Below are 20,578 nucleotides of genomic sequence, written 5' to 3'. Positions count from 1 at the left end.
AGATAGTCCAGTTCCCTAACAGAGTGATAACAGCATTTCACTCACATTTTTTTTTAATTGCTCATGGATTTCAATCTACTTTGTGAAATTCATTTCTATTTTAAACACAATGAAGTAGAAATGTGATACAATGAAGTAGAAATGTGATGAGCTTTAAACGAGTGGAGGCTGGGAATACAGACATCATTGCCCCTCTGTTGGCTTTGACCTCATTTTGCTGGCAACTAGAGCTACCCACTACAAAAAGGATTCAAAACAAATGGCTGATTTTTGTTGATAAATGTGCCCAATTAGCAATATTTTGGAGGCACTTGACACCACTGAATCAAAGAAGTGACTTTGATATCAGAATATTGTGCCTCATTACACTGAGAAGGATAATCAGAATGAGCACCTATTTTATGAATTATTATTTCTCATATTATTTTTTATCTTTAAAATGTATAAGTTGCCATTAAAAGCACACCTTAACCAAAATAACAGCTTTGGATATTTTGGAGATACTTATGTCTTGAGCTGGAAACAATATTTGTGTGTAATAATTGCCTAATTAATCAAACCTAAAGTTCAAGCCTAATTTCCTTGAAAGTCCAATAATCCTTTTAATCTGGACTGTCACTTTTTAGACTTCCCATGTGGTTTTCATTGTGAGGCTCTGTGCTGCAGGGGGATGGATGATGCTGATTCACGCTCCCTGGCCCGTGTGCTGCATTCTGAGCTAATTCCCATTCCCATCCTTTCTGCAGGAGCCATTTATGGCAGTCAGCAAGGAAGGGCAGAGGGAGATCTTGGGGAAGGGAAAACTGGGAGAGACCCAGCTGTGTTTCCCCAAGTCCTGAAGCCTTCCTGTGGAAAAGGAGGCAGTCATGTCAGTCATGGGAGGATGTGACTTCCCACATGCCCATACACAGAGGGGCTTCCTGAACTACCATGGGGCTCATACAGCTGGAAGTCTATATTAAATACATGTTCAAAACATTATTATTATTATTATTATTATTATTATTATTATTATTATTATTATTATTATTATTATTATTATTATTATTATTATTATCATTATCATTATTATTATTATTATTATTATTATTATTTAGATTTTCAGAGATTTCTTAAAAATGTTGCTAAAACCTAAAATAAGGACAGTATGTTTTTTCATATAATACCATAATATTATATTTTTATTATATATTAATTATATATGATTTTCAAATAATACTATATTATACTTCATATAATGCTGTATGGTTTTTCATATAATACTTCATATAATACTTTTTCATATAATACTGTAAGTTTTCCATATAATACTATAATATCATATTTTTATAATATATTAATTATATATAGTTTTCATATAATTCTTCATATAATACTTTTTCATATAATACTGTTTGTATTTCATATAATACTATATTTTTACAATATATATAATATATTAGCTATATATAATTTTCATATAATACTATAATATTATACTTAATATAATATTGTGTGTTTTTCATATAAAACTTCATATACTTTTTCATATAAAAATGTATGTTTTTTCATAGAATACCACAATATTATATTTTTATAATATATATTATAATATATTATATATAATTTTCATATAATACTATAATATTATACTTCATATAGTACTGTAGGTTTTCTCTCATATAATACACCATATAATACTTTTTCATATGATACTTCATTTTTTCATATACTATATTATTTTACTTCATATAATAATGTGTTTTTTCATATAATACTTCATATAATGTTTTTTCATATAATACTGTAAGTTTTTCATATATTACTATATTATATTTTTATAATATATATATTATAATATATTAATTATATATAATTTTCATATAATACTATAAAATTATACTTCATATAATACTGTAGGTTTTTCATATAATACTGTTTTTTCATATAATACTTGGGGTGTTTTACCTTTTGAACAATATATCTCCAATTCCAGAAACTCTATATTATAAATACTATATACTAAGGTAGCATGAAGTTTCCACAGGTGTTAATTTCAGTTTTTCTGAGATCCTTTTTAGAACAAATGGCATTCAGAAGATACTTTATCCCATGGCAAAAAGGAAAACAAGATAGGGGAAATGCATTTGCATTTTGGAAATTAATCTGCTTCATAAATATACAATAAGAGAAAGTTACTGTTCAAAGTCACTGCATCCTGAGTAGTCATAAGAGCTCTTTAGAAAATAAGGAATTTGTTGTAAGTTTTCTTATCCTTTTGATTCTAGTGTCAAATGAAAGAATGGTAAATTTTCATTATGTGTAGAAACTGGTGATAGAGGCAGACGTCTGTGACAAATCATGTTTAGCCAGGACAATGTGCTGTTTTAAATGTGAGAGGGATACAAAGAACAGCTCTCTGCTCATGGCTGCAGTGCATTGCTGCAGCCAGACCATCAACCCAAGAAGGGGTTCTTCATTCCCTTCTGAGTGTTTATGAAGATATAAATATATGTATTTATACATCTTTTTCCATGTTCAGAGTCTCATGAATGTATTGAAGCTTTCCAAAAGTCTTTCTGTTGCTGATAATGAGCTACTTTTCTCTCCCTTTCATTGCAAACCAGTTTGCAAGAAGATTTAGCTCAGAATCTACCCAAGTTTCTCTCTTATTATTCTAAATGGAGATAACCAGCTCACACTAAAATTATCTTTCACTGAGAAACTTGGAATAATTTAGGAGAGAGTTGAAGACTGTGACATTACTCATATCTGGAGGAGTTTGTATTTGAATATTGCCAATTAAAGGTGCCCTTAGAAATAGCTGAAAGAAGAACGACTCCTGAGGCTTGTGTTGCTTTCTAATTATATCTTACTCAGAACTCCAAGTCCCACAGCACCCAGCACTCACAGGAGTTAGAAATGGCATGCACTGCTTAGAGGACTTTCACCAAACAACTTTTCTGGCTTGCACTGAATTTCTGGTGATTCCATAAATTTGGCTATTTCATCAATGCTTCCAGCATTTTGTGTAGTAAACAGCTTTCGTAAACTTATACGGGCATTTCTGTCAGAAATGTTTTCTGCTCCAAAACCAATGCTTCACCACTTTTTAATATCGCTCAGTGGTTTCTAATCATCTCTCTTTAATTGTATTTTTAGCTTTCTGAGCTCTCTTTTAGGCCTTTTTTACTTAGTCACACTTATTCTGTTATTATTAAGTAATTCCTGGCTCCTAGTAAGTTTTGCTGATCTTTGAATAAACACGAAAGGTTCAATGGGAACTTTATTGATGCAGGAATAGTAGAGAAGAAGAACCAGCTATTTTTGTGTTGGAGACACCATGGTTTGACTGAATTTTCCATATATCAAAACATTCTTGTAATATCTGAAGGGCATCCCACATCCCTAGGAAAATTCCTCTGGATTCCTATCCAGGCAGGAGAGGAGATGGGAGTTTGTGTTGCTGGAGTTGTCACCACCAGTTCTCATCCTCTGGCATCTCTTAGCAGGCATTGGAGCCCAGGGCAGCCTTTGAGGTGCTCTCAGAGCATGGCAAAGGTGGGAACTGGTGGATCCACTCTCCTGCACATCCTTCTGTTCCAGCAGCTGGTGCTTGCTTAATAGCAGAAAAATATGCTTTGAATATTCCCACTTCAGTCAGTGAGTACATTTAAATGGAGGAGAGTTCCACTCTGCTTCTTCAGTGAATATTCTTCCCTTCACATGTCTGACTAGCTACAAGTTCCCTACTCACTGAATTTGCTTTTCCACGTGTCTTCCACCACAGTTATTCCCTTTGCCTTGGCAATGTTATGGCATTTTGTTTGAGGAACTTGGTTTAGGCCTCAGCTCCTGCAGCTTGAAATATCAACACAGACATAGGCCAGAGTCCCAAAGGAGAACCTAGGATTACCAAAACATTAAATTTCCATAAGATGATAGTTCTATAACCAGAGTTCATGGGGCACATCTTCTCCTTGGCTCTCTCTGTTGCATAAACAAAACCCTGTAGGGAACATTGTATGTTTAAGGCGATTTTTTTGTCTTCTCATTTAATTTTCAGCCTACATGGTGTCTGTGCAGGCATGGGAAGAGCAGCACTGCTGAGCCCCGGCAGGAAAGGGGCTGTTGGTCAGTCAATGGGACAATTCAAAATTACATTTATTCGTGGATGCTTGTTCTTCAACCAAGAGGTACCTGCAGTATTTCAGGTGTTTCCACCCAGCACAGACTCCTCACACATACAAATTTCATCTGGCTGGAGGCTTTGCTGTGAAGGCAGCACAACTGCATGGAATTTCCAGCAGCATTCCAGGCTGACAGGCAGGATGCTGGGAGCTGAACATAACTTCTGATCTGCTGACCAGGTTGGTGCTCACTCTCAGCTCCATTGCTTCTTCCTTCCACAAGTTCTCCTGGGTACTTGATTACTGAGTTCTAGGGAAAAGAATAAAAAAAAGGCATGCCAGAGAAAAGCAGAACATTTATAATTTAAAAATAAATAATAAAGTTGCTGGAGGCTAGAAAAAGCATGAAAGTTATTAACTATGGTGGTAATATCTATTTTAAATGGTAATGAAAAACAGCCTGCTCTGAAAGACAACTATTAAATAAAGGCTAAAAGAACATTTTAAATGAGGCCAACACCACTGCTATTACCTAACCTGCCCAGAGTTTACCTGAGGACCTGGTATTTTGCATTCTGGCAGACTCAAAGTTCATGGACTCCATCTGATGCTCTGCTCTGACCATTGGTTTTGACAGTCACACCAGAATAAAATTTTTCTGAAAGGATGAGCAAACCCATTAAACACAGAGTGGGGACTGAAACCGGGAGTTGATGGTTCTATAAAACGGCTCTGTACTGGTTGCAGTTGTTCTAACACTGTTACAAGGAGCAGGATCTGGTCTTTTGCCCTGGATTTTGTTGCAGGGCAACACCAAGTATGGGTTTATTCAGCCTCCAAGAGGCATCAAAGAAGTGCAGCACCACTATTTGCTGCCTTTATTGTTGTTTTGCCTCTAATTTTACACACATGGTTGGTGTGGGATGGTGCCTTGTCCCTTTCTTGTCCTGTGCTGCCCCAGTTCTTTGCTGTGTGGGACAATCCTGGGGGTTTGCTGGTTTTTGTGGTCTCCTTCACGTTTTTCAACAGGTTAAAGCCAAATGGAAGCATCTTTAAGTGTGACACAAAGGAGAGTTACTGCTGGGGACAGGGTCAAACACATGATTATAAAACCACAAAACTTATTTTATACTGTGGTTATTAATTTCAGAAGTCACAGACATGTTCACTATCTCTCCAGCTGCTCCCATCCATCGTTTCCAATTGGCCATCCTTTCCAGCCATCCAACACTATTTTAACACTGTATTTTCAACTTCAATATGATGTGAAAGCAAATGCCTGACTTTTTCCTAAAAAAAAAAATAAGGGCAGGAACAACACATAGGCATTAATACTTATAATCTTAGTGAGAATTATTTTTCCCAACCATCTATCTCCTTAACCATGCTCTGTTTAACAAAATGTGCTTCCTAAACTTCATGGCCTGCTGTGTCCTAGGAACACAAGGTATACAGGTGTCATAGGTGGCTGTATTTTGAGCAGGGGAGGAATGGCAGATATCTGCCATCTATGCAATGCTACATGCAAGGCTCTTCTCTGTAGCACAGAATTCAAACTACATTTTTCAACCATAAGGAAGAAAGCCAAACCTTGCTGTGTTCAGACCTTCTTGTCTTTAGCCAGGGTTTAGCAGATACATTGGAGATGATTCAGTTTCAGTGGAACTGTGCAGGGATGCAGAGCAAAGAGGAGCCCTCTTCACTGCCTCAAGGCAGAAATGGATGCAGCAGTGAGAATAAAGGTCTGTTTGAAAAGGACAAAATTGTTTGATCAGATCAAAAACATTTTTCAGGAGAAAACTCAGAAACCAGAGAACAAAAATAAAAACTCCTTTTTTAATCATCCAAAATGAGCTGAGTTCAGCTTGGCCTTTAAAAGGAAGAAGTAGCTAACTCTGCAACCAAGACACGAGGTATGATTCTTCCCACCTTCAGTTAACCACAGCATGTTCATTTGTGTCAGCTGGAACACAAACAGGCCTCCAGCCTACAAACTGCAAATCCCAGAAGGAGCTGCTGCTTAAGCTGGTTTAGTGTAAGGGGGTACAGTATGGGTGAATGAAGGTAGTATAGAATATAATCTTATCCCCTAAAGAGTTGCAGCTGGACCAAGTACTAAAGATTAGGAGCAGGCTGATGTTAACAGGCCACACCTGTAGCCAATAAGAACAGTGGCATAAAAGAGTGGATTGGTAAGAACTGGAGTCAGATGGTAACAGCAAGGAATTGGAGTCAGTGCCTAGAGGAGCAGCTGCCTACAAGAAACACCAAGGAGGTATGAAACTCTAACAATATGGAACCCTTGCAATGTACTGACAATAGAACTCTTGTATTATAATGACAACAGTTTAGTGCTGAATTAATTAATTGTAGATTGTAAATAGCCAATGAAGCAATGCAAAGATTTAAATCACATTTAAAGTCACACCTGCGCTGGTGTTGGGCAGATGGGAGTGTACACCAACTCAGTGATCCTGGATTTGCTTCCTCAGTGTCCTGGGTTGACTTTATGATGCTTTATCCCCAGTCCTCTGTTCTGTTTATGCTGAATAATAAGTTTTGCACCTTTAAGCCTTGTTCCAGGGAGTGAAGGGGGAGAGAAGAAGCAGCAGTTTGTTTTCAGACACTGCACTCACTCCTCCACATTCCTGCTCCTGACTGTGTTGTCTGTGGATGGACAGACAGCAGGACAGAGCTCTCCTTTGCTTTTAGTTAGTTTAGCTAGCTGAGGCAAAGAAGTTCCCTGGACTGGGGTTTTTTCCCTTTTCTTTGGCCCTGTTTAACCTGCTCTGGCCTGAACACCCAGGGCAGCACTGGCAGCTGCACCTGAGGCCCACCAGGCCGGGCCTGGCCCGCGACATTTCCAGCACTGAGGGACTGATCAGAGCCTGAGTGAGCTGAGCTGCACCCCGGGGAGGGACTTTCTCACTCTGTCATCTCTCTTGGAGCAACAAGGGGTTTGATTGTTCAATATTGTTTAGGTTTTATTGTTTAATAAACAGGTTTTTTTTACTTTTCTCCAAGGAGGTATTTTCTCCCAGACTAGCTGGGAGAGGGACCAAATGAATCTGCTTTCCTAGAGGAGCCCCTTGGGGGTTCTCTCCAAAATTTGCCCTGAACCAGGACACTCAGCCATGAGGATAACCTGACTCTTCAGATGATGGCATACTCTACTTGCCAAGCCTCCAGTGAAATTCTGCTGCACAGTAGCAAAATGTCATCCCACTGAGAGCACAGAAACAAGGTTTGGTTCTTGTCCAATAAATAGATTCTGCCTTCCACTTGCCCTCTATTTCCTTCACAGCTTCCTTCTTTCTGCACTGTTCTCCAGCTTTTTTCCTTGGAAACCAAGCTCTTCCACTTTGGGCCAGCACATTCCTGCAGTGGGAACAGGGGCCTAGATATGAAAAAATAATTCCTCCCAAAGGAGGGAGTTACCTGCAGGTGCTGTGCTAATGAAGGGCTGGGGCTGACAGAATTGTAATGCTTAAATAAAAGCAGAAAAGGCATAGAACCATGTGCCATGGGGAACTGGGTCACTTTACAGAAATAAAGGAGGGGATGAATAGGTGAGACAGTCTCTCATCACTAGACATGAGCTCACCTATAGGCCATCCTTGTGCCTCCCAGCAATGACACTGGCTTTCTTTCATAGCAATTCATGCATTTCAAAGGGCCAACAGCATAAAAGGATTCCAAAAATAGGTTAAACCCTGAAACCAAAAAGCAGCTGTTTCATTAGCAACAAGAGAGACAGAAGGGGAGAGAATTGTAGGACAGAGCTCCCTAAGTGTGCCAAATGACTTCCATTTCATGTATTTTATGCTATCTAACAGACATTCTTCTGGAATTTGGACACATTTCAGATGTACAGTAACTGATATAGCTAAAAACCCACTGTGTGTGCTCTTTTCTCCTTACACCAAGAAGGATTACTGAGAATCAGAGTCCTGGGACATGAAACATATCAGCACTCCCTGTTATAGGAGATCCTACAGGATCCTCTTGCACTGGAACAGGAAGCTTGCATCACTGCTGTGTTCTGATGTAACAGCTGGACAAAGAATGAGTGTCACAAGGTGGATCCTCTGCATCCCTGGACTTCTCCCACAGTGGAGAAATCCTATCTGTGAAGATCCACATTCACCCTTTATCCAAAGCCTCTGCAATTCATCACAGGCCAAGTTCATCTGCTATGAATTAAATTATCATCTATCATCTTGGGATGACAGTCTGGAAACAAAATGCAAATGGTGAGAGAACGAAGAGTGACTCAGTGTCCTCAGCCCAGGCAGGATTCACTGGGCTAGGTGGCAAGAGAGGATACAGAACCGCATCCTCTGTGTGTAAGTGCATAGATATTCCAGTTTAGAACAGGTACTGGACAGGTACTCAGACTGAGTAGGAATGGCAGATCTCAGAGCTCATGACATCATTAGACCTGTGCCAGAGAGCTTCGTTTCAGCAAAGGGTAAGTGGCACTGTCTTATTTTCTGAAAAATCCCTTCTCCAGGATTTCTTCTGGGAAGCCGAGAAGCCTCAGAGAAAAAAGAAAACAGTATTATCTCACTTGCTTCTCCCTTGTTTTGCTGCTTTGGAATGTGGTTGGAGATTTTTTTATCCAACATGTGAATTGTTTTTATTTAATGACCAATCACCATCCAGCTGTGTTGGGGCTCTGAAAGCATTCCCAAGTTTTCATTATCATTCTTTGTAACCTTCTGTCGTATCCTTTCTCTATTCTTTAGTATTGTATTCTTTAATATAATGTAAGTGCATAAAATAATAAATTAGCCTTCTAAGAACATGGAATCAGATTCTCAATTCCTCCTTTGTCCTGGAGACCCCAAAAATACCAGAGGTAAGGAAGGTCAGCAGCCTCAGAGGAGTTACAGAGAATTGCCAGGTCTGGCTGCATCAAGAGCAGCCCAGACACAGAGCCATAAGGAAAAGGAGGGCTGGGACAGGGCAAGGGAGCTGAAGGAATTTCCCCGTAAAACAGCAGATACTTGAGAAGGAAGGCAACTGAAACTCCTTTTCTTTTTCAGGCTAGATGGAGCTTGTACAGATGGAGACCAAACTACTCCTAGACAAGGACCAATGGTACTTGTGACAGTACAAAATGACCACAGCCAATTCAAGTGTTCAGCTGCCAAAGTCATACCTGAAAATATGCTGCTGTCTGGGCAAAGAAAGCAGAAATGCTTTCTGCACTGCCTCTCTCACTGTTTGCCTCAGTTTCAGCCTTGGAAGACACCCAGTGCTTTAAAGACCTAGGCAGATGGGGTAGAACTGATCCAAATAAATCAATTAAGAGGTCCACATCAGAGCTACTTGGATTAGACTCTCTCCTGAATTGTTAATGGACATCATGCAATTCATCATGCACTAAAATAGAGAGCTATAATAGGACAGGTGACTCATGCCTAAAAATAGATAATCTCTTCCATTAACTGATAAGGGAAGCCTGGAGTGCCCAGTTCAGCTGCAAATGCATATAGAGCACAGGTGTCTGAGGTGGAGAGGAGTGAATCCCATCCCAGGTTGTTGCCAGTTGCAGGAATGACGCCTTTTCCAGCAGTGCCTGCAGATCCACAGGGACAAACCCCTGGCTGCCTCCCCTGCCTGAGCACAAAGCCCAGGAACATGACAGGGCTGAGACACAGCACAGCTCCTGCCTCTTTAAGGTACTTGTGGGAACCGAAGGAATTCCTCTGGCTGCCCTGGAGGACTCGAGACAGAGAGCTCAGAGACCTTGGCACAGAGTCACAAACACCTGCGCCTTTGATTTTAGCCCTTAGAAAAAACAATTACCAACCTTATATGAAGCTTCACAAGCCACGAAAGTTTAAGTAGAATGATAGTTTGTTACAAGATAGAAAAGGAGAATTTTGAGTTTTTAAAATGAGAGCTTTAGGCGGGCCTTGTCCTTCTTCTTTCTTTGTCTTAACCTCCATCTTCTAGGTGATGTTGAGAGTTTTAGATTAATTTAGAGTAGAGACAGACTGTCTAACATAGGTAATAAGTATTAGAACATTATTGAAAATAAAGTACATGTAATTTTTAGTATAAAAAGATAACACTGCCCTGAAGGTGGTCAGTGTGCTTCAACCCAACCTGCTGGAGAGACCTCAGCAGATCAGAGAAAGAATAGTACAGATAAGCATAAAATAAACCTTGAAAAGCAGAACAGAAGAATCCTGACTCCTTTTTACAGCTGCCAAGCTAAGAAAAGAGACTAACACATCTCATGCCCACAGAGACTGTGAGAGGCACCTTTGAGCTGCATGCCCCTCCTGGAGATCACAGACACTAAAACAAGGCTCTCAGCCCTGGCTGCACACCTGCAGCACTGCAGAGGAGCTCAGTGCCATGTGTCAGGTGAGTGCCCATGGAACACGGGGCTCCTGTTCCTCCTGCCACTCCCCAGTTTGTCAGAACGCAGGACATCACTCTGGGTGTCCTGAGCAGCCCAGACCCTGCCAGGGGGCTCAGAGACCCTGACACAGAGCCCAAGATGCCTGTGGTTTTGATTATGACCCGTGGAGCAAGTTACCAACCTTAGATGAAGATCTGCAAGCCATGACAAATTAAGTAGAATGATAGTGAATTTACCACAAGGTGAAAAAGTGGACTTTGAGGTTTTCAGAATAGGGGTTCAGGAGGCAAGATGGAAGGATCTAAGCATGTCCAGCCTTTCTCCTTCTTTCACTGTGATCCTGTGGGGAGAGGAGCTGTGGGAATAGGGATGCTTGCCTTGTGTGGGTGGGGAAGAAGAGAGAGGGTCCCAGTGTGTCAGGCCAGGTGGCTCAAGGACAAAACCACCTGGCGGTGACAGGAGGGTCTTTACTGGCAGGAAAGTCACCTTTGGGGCTGAGAAGAAAATGGTGCTCTTGGAAAGAAATGCTCTAATAACAGAAGAAAAGACATAACCTTGCAGGGCTTGAAAAAAATCATTGGGAAGACTTGCATGAATTTGAAAGCTTCATTTACTCATGAAGTGGGGAACTGAGCTGCCAGAAAAGAAGGGGAAAATGGTTTGGACTGCCCAGCCTCATCCAAAAACCATTCCTGATTCTGTGTCAATTCCAAGATTAGCAGGATTCCTTTACATCAAATCCTCCCACATCCCTCTAACATCACAGCATTTTTCTCATGATCACTGCTCCTCCATGGGTACCTAAGATCTGTTTTTACTGGGTGACAGAATGACTCCCCTGCTCAAGGCACAGTGAGTGCCACTGAAAAACCCCTTGGTTCACTGTTAGCTCTGCCCAGCCAAAATCCTTTCCTTCAGGGAGGAGATGCATGATATTTTCACTGTTAATATTAAAAGCAATATTAAAATATCGAAATTTTGGGTCTACCATGATACTCTTGGATGTTCACACCTGATAGACAGCCTGTATTAAAAGGTTTTTATCTGGAGTTACTATGAATAATAAGCTTTCCTCCTCAGCATGCCTGGACAACTGGTTGTCAGAAAACATGTATGGCTACTGTGTGTCCTCTTTACCCACATTTCCTATCACCCAAGATAAGCAATCTTTCCCTGACTTTGTCCCAGAGCAGTGCTGCACTCGTCCCAGTAAACCCTGATGCTGGCCAGCAATCCCCTGCCAGCATGCAGAGGGAGCAGCTGTTTAACTCACTGTTTATGCACCCAAAGCACCTGTTGCCACGATCACAGATCCACTTTTAAGTACCAGAATATAAAGGATTTAGTCAAAGATATTCTGGAGCCACCAATAACATAACATTGCAAAAATGTGAGCCTTTTGGGTGACTATCCCAGTGAGTGCTGTGCAGATTCTTGGTAATTAGTCCTACAAACACCACCATTAAACTTTAAACTAATATTAAGAAAATGTGCAGCTGAGCATGCTAATAACAACACCAGCCAGTTTGTTATACTGAATGTCTCCATAAAGATATTCTTTATAACACCTTTGGCACAACTGGGACCTTGCATAATTAAATTTGATTTCACTTTCTTACAACTCTAAGCATAACTGGAGATTTCTAATTAGCTAAAATTATTCTTTTAGAAATGTGTTTCTGTTGAGTATAATCTTGTATTCTTCTAGCCAAATGCCATGTATATTTATTATTATTATTATCTCCTACTGACAGCTTTTTTACTGAGACACTTTGACCGAGATAAATAACTAAATGCCTCCCAAGCACAGTTCTTTGTGTGGCATCTGCTTTGGGTGATAAAATAATTGACTAAGTGAAAAATAGCAATTTATGGAGATAAGATAATTTTCCATTCTACTATTTTAAGTAGAGATAAAAACGCAGGCTGATTATCTTCTGAATCTAACATTTCCACGCCCCACCCTACCAAAAGCTGCTACTAAAGTGTCCTCATTAATGAGACTTCCTCCCCTAATTGTGTTTCCCTTCTGCCCAAATCAGCAGACAAGCAGGCTGCAGTTTCAGTGTCTACAATGCCTGCCTGGCTGGCGTGTCCAGAGCATTACTCATGGCATTCAGTGGGAGATGCAGCACCAGCAACACCAAGAAACCCAGCCCATCACCAGTCAGATGTGTCCCAGCAAAGGGCCAGCCCTCTTGGTGCAGTAACCCACACACCTGTGTGCTACCTGTGCTCTGAAGCCATGGGCTGCCAATTATAAGAGCAATTAAGCAAAAAATGCCTGTTTTCTGCACAGTTGTGCCCCCAGCTGAAAAAGCCCAGATGTGTTCTCTCACAGAGTTCATTCAAGCAAGAGGGAGAGGTGGAATTACCAGCTAAAATGGAAACAGACAAAAAGTGATAAATTGGAGAACAAACCAGCGGAACTTATTTACTTCTTGAGAAATTAATGAACCCCATGAGCTCATAGGTTGCAAGGCAAATTAAATAAATGTCTTTCCCTTTTAAAATCTGGGGAATTACATCAAGTGGAATTGACTTTATGCTTGTCTTCCCCCTAAATTCACTTCAGGTAGCAGTCTGGTGAAACACAGAAGGGAAATGGCAAGAGAAATCTACATCAAAATGAAAACAATATTAAGTGAAGGAGCTGGAGCAGGTCAAGGAACAGTGCATAACTTTAAACATTATATGAGTTATTTTGTCATACTTACCATTTCCTTTCTTTAAATTCATAGATGTAGGCCACAGTACACTTTAGGAGCTGATTCTATCACAGAAGATTTTGAAAGGACTGACCAGCAAGTTAAAAGTAAATAAAGTTAGAAAAGCATTTGTACTTATCACATATAGTGCAGGGTCTTAGTGCTTTCCAGGTCAGTGCTGTATCTGACTCAGTTTGCAGTTTTCTCATCACCAAGAATTCAGAAATTCTATATGTAACACATACATCATGTTACTAAAATAAATAATGAGTTCATTTTACTTACTTACAGATTTTGATGTGTACAGGTTGTTTATTCTCCATGCTTTCCACGTTCCTGTTTCTGGACAGAAGCCTTACCTTGGGGGTGGGGGAGAAAGAAGCTAAAGTTTGAGTTACAGCATTTCAAGAAGCACAACAATGCCTTCACCCCAGCATTTTTACCTTAATGATAAAATCATAGCAATTGTCAAAAATTTGAATATTAACAACTGAATAGGTTTTTGTAGGCTAAGTCTCAGTCTCTTTTCTCCAGAAATATACCTGACAAAATTGGTGTAAAAAATAGTATTGAATAATATAAATATACAATAATATAAATATAATAAAAATTAATATCGAAATAGTTAAAATATTGAAATTTCATGTCTACCATGATACTTTTGGATGCTCACACCTGAAAGACAACTTGTATTAAAAGCTGTAAAAATTTAACTAATACAATAAAATTTTTATTTTTAAACCTATTTTGATACCAAAAATGACTTGATTATGGAATCCAGCAGAATCCAGCTCACACTTTTAATATGCCAAAACCACTTATGATAGATTAAACAGGAGGTTTCACTTTTGGCATATAAAGCTGTGTGTTCTAGGTCACTGACAGTAACCCTCTGCCATAAAGCAGTAATAAGCTTTATAGTTTCATTAAAATATTACTTTTCCTTTTGTGTATTTACGATGGTTTCCTTATGCTGTTCTCTTTATCTCTTTGTATTTGGCACAACTATTTCATTATTGATGTAAAGCAGCAATTCAAAATTCAATTATTAATTTTCATGTAAATCTTTCTTGTGTAAATAATTGATGGGAAAGATGAGCAGAGCCGTTTGGAGCCAGCACTTGCTATTCCTTCTGCCCCTTCTCATCTCCCTCTGTCAGCCCCCTGGAAAACAAAGCTTTTGGGGGAGATAACTTGAATTCCCCAGCCTTGTATCAGTCCAGATGGGGAGTTATCTGAATCCAAATCTCTGCTCTGTCCCCCAAAGCTGTGCCTTCCCCTACCTTGCATATGGTGAAGGACCTGACTTTGCATCAACTCCTCAATCGCCTGCATCATGAGGAGGCTGCAGAGCTCCAGATAGCTGCCCCTGCAGGAGCCTCATTTGCCCAAATGCCTATCAAAAAATGCAAAAATTTAGGAAAAAGGCCAGGCAGCAGAATGCTACTGCCCTAGAGCATAAATGGTGCTTGACAGTGGGAACTGAGCTGTGCTCTGCTCCTTTGCAAGGATATTTATCTGCTGGCCTCACAGATGTTACTTCTGGTTATCCCAAACTACTCCCATGGCACTCAAAATGCACCATCTCCATCTGCATCCAAACCCTCCCAACCCTGCACCTCATCACCCAGAAATTCCTCTTTCCATTCATGGCCCAGGCCTGCATTAAACCCCTGGCAGTCCCTAAACCCAAGGGAGAAGCTGTCTACATCTACCCGGGCATCTCCTGAGGAACACCAAGTCTTTTCCATGGTTTTAATATGTGATTTTCACAGCAATTAATATGCTAAACAAAATCATAGAATGACCTCCTTTCATAATATTTAGATTTTAAATTTCATTACAATCTAAAGGAAATACTCTGGAGTAGAAAACAGGGTAGTCTGAGAAAGAAATGTCAGCAGCTTCCTCCTACTTTGCCCTGCTAATATTTTAATATATAAGTATTTTCTTTAAAAGTTAAATAGAATTGTAAGCTGTAAGAGGGAATAAATGTTATAAAGATAGAAATCTCTATTGCCATTTATGTGATAAGTTAAAAAAAGCAACCCTCTTTGCATGCTTGGGGGTATTTTTCCCTCAGAAGTCACTTTTTAATCTGATTTAAATCCAATTAAGCCTGAACATCTAAAATGAAGAACAAGTCTTTGAATTTATGTATAACTGATTTAACTAATCACTGCTTTACTGCAGAGCTACTAAGCAAACAAACTATGAAAAATAAATGTGAAATTAGATCCAAATCGCAGACAGCCTTGATTTTGTTTTTAAAATTAATAAATAATCATCCTGCATAAAGCATGGGCCTCTGATTTCTACCAGCCAGTCAAAGCTGCAGTCATTTTAAAATTAACGGTGAAAAATTATTTTGTAGTTGAAAGGAAATGACTGCTTGTTTTTTAACCTCACATTTTGGACAGAAAGCGCTTGAGGAACCTTCCTCCAGACAAAATGAGGACAGCCAAGCAGCTGGGGAAGTGCAACTACTTCAACAGCTCTGTCTTGATTTAGGACATGTAGGAAATACAGCCCTTTGGGACACAAAAACTTTTAGGAAACACAGCCCTTTGGATACACACAGCCTTTTGGGACACACAGCCCTATAGATAACACAGCCCCTTGGGACACAGAACCCTTTGATCCTCCCCTGAGAGCTCCCTCCTCACCTGCCAGCTGGTGCTGGATGCTAATCAGCACCTCAGGCTGCCTTCTTCAGGTAATTAGTCCAGGTATCCCGCGCTTTACTCCAAATTCCTCGTAAATCAAGCAGCTTTGGTAACCCAGTGATATTGCAGAAGCGTGTCTGAGTCTGGAAATCTCAGTTCCCACCACATCTTATCTGCAAGCTGAACCAAAATTGTGTTACTGTCATTGTACTGCAGCACGGTGCACGTTACAGAATTCATAATTGTTAAACTACGGGGAAAAAGAGTAACTTTAAAACTCCCTGGCATACAATATCTCCCTTTAAAGTTGGTTCCTGTGTGCAAGCCCCTGTTTGATCAATGAGAAGCCCCTGGAACACTGCCAGGAGCGTGTGGCTCCATGCCTGATAAGGCAGCTCCTCGCTGTGCATCACAGGCTGCAGAGCTGCAGGCACAGCTCCTCCCAGACAGATTAGTGCAAATTAACGTGTGCATCCAGCAATTTTGCTGACATTTTCCCTTCCCCTCTCACACACATCCTCCCAGCCGCTGGAGCTGGGCTCACAGAGATTGCATCTCAAAGAGCTCAATGCAGAGCAGCTCATTTGTGAAACACCTATCAGCTGTCTGTCTATCACAGCTCAGAGCCAGCTGCTAATGCTGTTTGCAGCAGCTCAGAAACCCTGCAGCTATTCAGCCTGGGCACTAAGAGCAAGGATGGCAAGCCCAAAATGACAGCTCTTAACTCATTGCCTCGTTCCTTTCCATGAAATAAAGCTTTTTCTCTTCCCCTTGTGAACTCTGCAACAGATTGCAAAGTTTTCAGAGGGCAAAAAGTGGGAAATCTCACACATGTGCCTTGGAGATATATCTTAGGTGTGCATATGAGAAAAGAAACTCACTCAGACTGTGTCTTAAGCCCCAGCAGAGTTCTGTGCATCCACCTCAGTGCTGTGGCAATGGGCAGCAATCAGCTCCTGCTGTCATTTCTCTGTGCTTTTTCCCAAGGTTTAAGGGAAAGCATTGCTCAGCTAGAGGTCATCTTCAATTTTTATAACACTTGTTTTGATAATCCAAATTTTACCACAGGTTAAAAGAAAATCTCCAATCATTCTTAAGCCACTTGAGGATTCTCTCATTCATTCCACAACATACAAACGTTCCAATTTCTCATCTTCTTTGCAGTCCCTTCCTAATAACCCTTGGCACTGAAGAGGATTAAGGAACAGATGATTTTTGCAAATCATACGACACTTGTCAAGCATTAACTGAATGCAATTAAAGGTCCAAGCACCTCACTTGGACTTGCAGGTATTTCTCTTCCTGCACAAACAGCACTGAAGAGCTCACAGCAAACAGCAGCAATGCAAGAGATTGCTATACAAACAAAGTCCAGGTGAGATCGCAGGGTTTTGTCAGGGCTGGATTTTAGTCCTGCACCTCTCCATTCCAGGAATCAGCCAGCCATAGGAACTGGTTTCCTAAATCACCTTGGTGCACTGTGAGCGGCCCCAGCATTGCCCTTTTACCTGGTATCTTTGGATATATTACAGTCCAGTTAGCCAAGGTGCCATGAGGAACACATTTCTGTCCTTTCTTTTAACAGTGATATATTAGGTGATTTTTTCCCCCTAAACATTTACAACCAGAAAAATTGAAAGAAAAACATACCATCAAGAGATTTAAACTATTTCCTCTCGGCTGTGGAAAAGGGTGAATTAGTTAAAAGGCAATAAAAAGTGATGGATTTGTGGGAGAGCAGAATTAGCTATGATATATTTTAAAGTACTTTTGATATATTTACTAAAAGTCAAGATGTGCTTCAAAAGAAATCCCAGTACACTTCCAAAAAACTGCATGGCTTAAAAAAGATGCACTTAAGAAATGAATTAACACTTTTTTTACAAATTTGCATTGGGATTTATCAGTGTTGTACCAGTAGTGTGGAAGTTTTGGCTGCAGCATTCTAATTAGTACAGATCTCATCTAAGTTTGAGCACTCTAAATTCACAACAATAGATGAGATGGTTTATTACAGTATTATTATTTTATATCACTTGCTTTCCTGCAAATTGGCTACTACCAGGAAAAGTAAAATATATGGCTGTCTAATTTTACAGTATTTAGAATGGAATAGTTTTCCCCTCTCCTGCCTACACTGCAGTCCCTGTAGGAAATGCAAAGAAAATAGGGTGGGCATTGCTGATGGCAATGCACCAGTAAGGTGGCATTCATTAACTTCTCCTGCATAATTAGATTTAGGTATGTCACCTTTTCAAATATAGCGTAAGCAGTTGATTAATTCTATTTCCTACTAATAAGCCCATAAGCAGACTAAAGGAAAACAGATAGGGGAGGGAGGGGTGCTGAGGGAGTGAGGCAAGGAAGAAGGAAGCTACAATTTAAGAATTGCTTGAGACTACAATAGATTAGAAAAACAAGCTAGGGAAACTCATACACACACAAATGCACTCCTGTTATTCAGGCTCAGTACATCCTCCAGAGGACAGATTAATGGTCACTATCTACCCTGACCAGATGAAGTCCCTTCTCTTAATCCCCTGTCCTCCTGAACCTGAATCCACTGCTATTTAAGTTTGCCATAAAATATTTTCCTTGCTTTGCCATGCTATTACCTAATCAGTGAGTATATTATATCCCAATAACTTGTATGTGTTCCCTTTGCCAGGAGCAGAGCACAGGTAACTCTGCCTTCCAGAGCTAGCTCTAAACCCTGCTCCTCATTCTGGATTAATATCGAGAAAAAACAGCTCCTTTCTCCTTTAGCAATCCAAATTTTTTTTATCTTCTCCCCATTATTTACTCAATGCCTCATTAACCTTCGCAATGCCTATGCCACTGTCACATTTCCTGGAAAAATCCCCTTGCCAGGATTCTTCTCCTGGGAAGCTGAGAAGCCTCAGAGTAAAAGGAAAACAATAATTATCTGATTTGCTTCTCCTGTGTTTTGCTGCTTTGGAATGTGGTTGGAGAGTGTTTATCCAACAGGTGAATTGTTTTGACTTAATGACCAATCACTGTCAGGCTGTGTCGCACTCTGAGGAGAGAGTCACAAGTTTTGATTAATATCTTTTAGCCTTCTGTCTGTATCCTGTATGTATTCTTTAGTATAGTTTAATACAGTATAAGTACATATATACTATATATACTTATATACCATAGTATATATACTTATATATATATATACTATGGTATAAGTGTATATATATATATATATATATATATATATATATACACACACTATATTTAGTATAGTATATTATAATAAAGAATATATTATACTCTTTAATATAATATAGATCATAAAATAATAAATTAGCCTTCTGAGAACATGGAGCCAGATCCATGTTCATTTCCTCCCTTCACTGGGGGTCTTAGAAAACTCCACAAACCTGTGCCAGGCTGCAGGAGCCACTTTTACCTGTCAGACACAGGAGCCTCACCTGGGGATGCCCTGTGGGGCAGAGGGAGCCTGGTGTGTGTCACTGACCTGCAAGAAGGCTGTTTTCTTCAAAGAACAACAGCCTGAGTGAAAACCACCTTGTCAAGATATAATGGCCTCCCTTTCCCCAGCCTGAACTGGGGAAAGCTATTGAAAACTACTAGAATATAAAAAGGGAAAATATTTATTGCATGGTTACTTATGCATGCTACATAGTCACCTTGAATTATAATAGTGCTCCTGCTTTTAGCAGCATTTTTAACCTTCTGGAATTTTCTTCTCTTCAAGCCAAAAGAGAACAATGAAGAAGATAATATTTCATTTTATGCTCAGTTTCTGCTAAAAATCCTGTGATTTCGAGTTCTGCTAACACAGAACATATTCAGTATTTTGCCATTATGTATTAAAAGTATTAAAAGTAAATGGTAAAGCAACAGGGCTCTGACTACCTCTGGTATTAGGAGAATTGTGGACTTTTGGAGTTTTTTGACAGAGATAGAAATTATAAATATCAGCAAATATTCCTCAGTGCTTCAACAATGCTTCCTCTGAGCAATTTGTTTACTGCTTCAGGATATCACACAGCCATATATTTCACTTTTCCTGGTAGTAGCCAATTTGCAGGAAAGCAAGTAATATAAAAATAGCTATTTACTCAGTAACAAGCAGTACAGTACATTATCACTCGACATTGATGTTGTTAGAGGATAGCAAATTGATAATCAGTTCTTATTCTGTAACTTTGTAAACCATCTGCTTCTATCATTGCAAAGCATGCTCAGCTGCAGCAAAGCCTTCACTGCCATACTAACAAATAATTTGCTTTATAATGTCTAAAGATAATGTTGTATCAAAAGCTTTCTAACTGCCTCACCATTTAAATAAGTGGATGGTTGGGGTATACAGAGAGGCATAAATTGTAACTCCCTGTTATACCCTTGCCAGAAGAGAATTTTGTTTACCTTTCAAACACATAGTTTGTGATTATATGGTCTATTATGTTATTAGATCCTACATGGCAATTTTATTAGCATTTATCAGAGCCCTGGAGCAGGCTCAGCATGGGAGGCTGACAGCAGCGTGCTCCAGCCCCACTGCAAAGAGCTGCTCTGCTCTGCCCTGCTCACCTGTGTGTGTGCCCCAATCCATGCAGCCAGGATTGCCTGCAGAGCCCTTCACCAAACACCCAGAGACCCCAGCACCCCTCTAAGGGACAGGCTCATTGAATATCTGACACCTGGGAACAACTGTGCTGTCATTGTGCAGTCCATGAA

At 39.9% G+C, this 20,578-nt stretch overlaps 1 long non-coding RNA gene across 2 annotated transcripts; it reads right to left on the bottom strand.

The window, feature by feature from the left end:
• Positions 1-1,917: 1,917 nt before the first annotated feature.
• On the bottom strand, positions 1,918-18,913 carry LOC131084277 (uncharacterized). Of its 2 annotated transcripts, XR_009114551.1 has the most exons (5): positions 15,863-18,913; positions 13,478-13,555; positions 5,700-5,853; positions 5,242-5,399; positions 1,918-4,419 (listed from the first exon to the last, which is right to left on the bottom strand). It is a non-coding gene; the product is annotated as an uncharacterized LOC131084277 (long non-coding RNA). The 2 variants fall into 2 exon arrangements; XR_009114550.1 differs by lacking the exons at positions 13,478-13,555; positions 15,863-18,913 and having other exon boundaries at positions 5,700-6,833.
• Positions 18,914-20,578: the final 1,665 nt, after the last annotated feature.

This window comes from Melospiza georgiana, chromosome 6 (assembly GCF_028018845.1).
Source record: "Melospiza georgiana isolate bMelGeo1 chromosome 6, bMelGeo1.pri, whole genome shotgun sequence".
NCBI lineage: Eukaryota > Metazoa > Chordata > Aves > Passeriformes > Passerellidae > Melospiza > Melospiza georgiana.
Note: the sequence above shows the minus strand (reverse complement) of the source record. Positions and strands in the feature narration are given on the sequence as shown.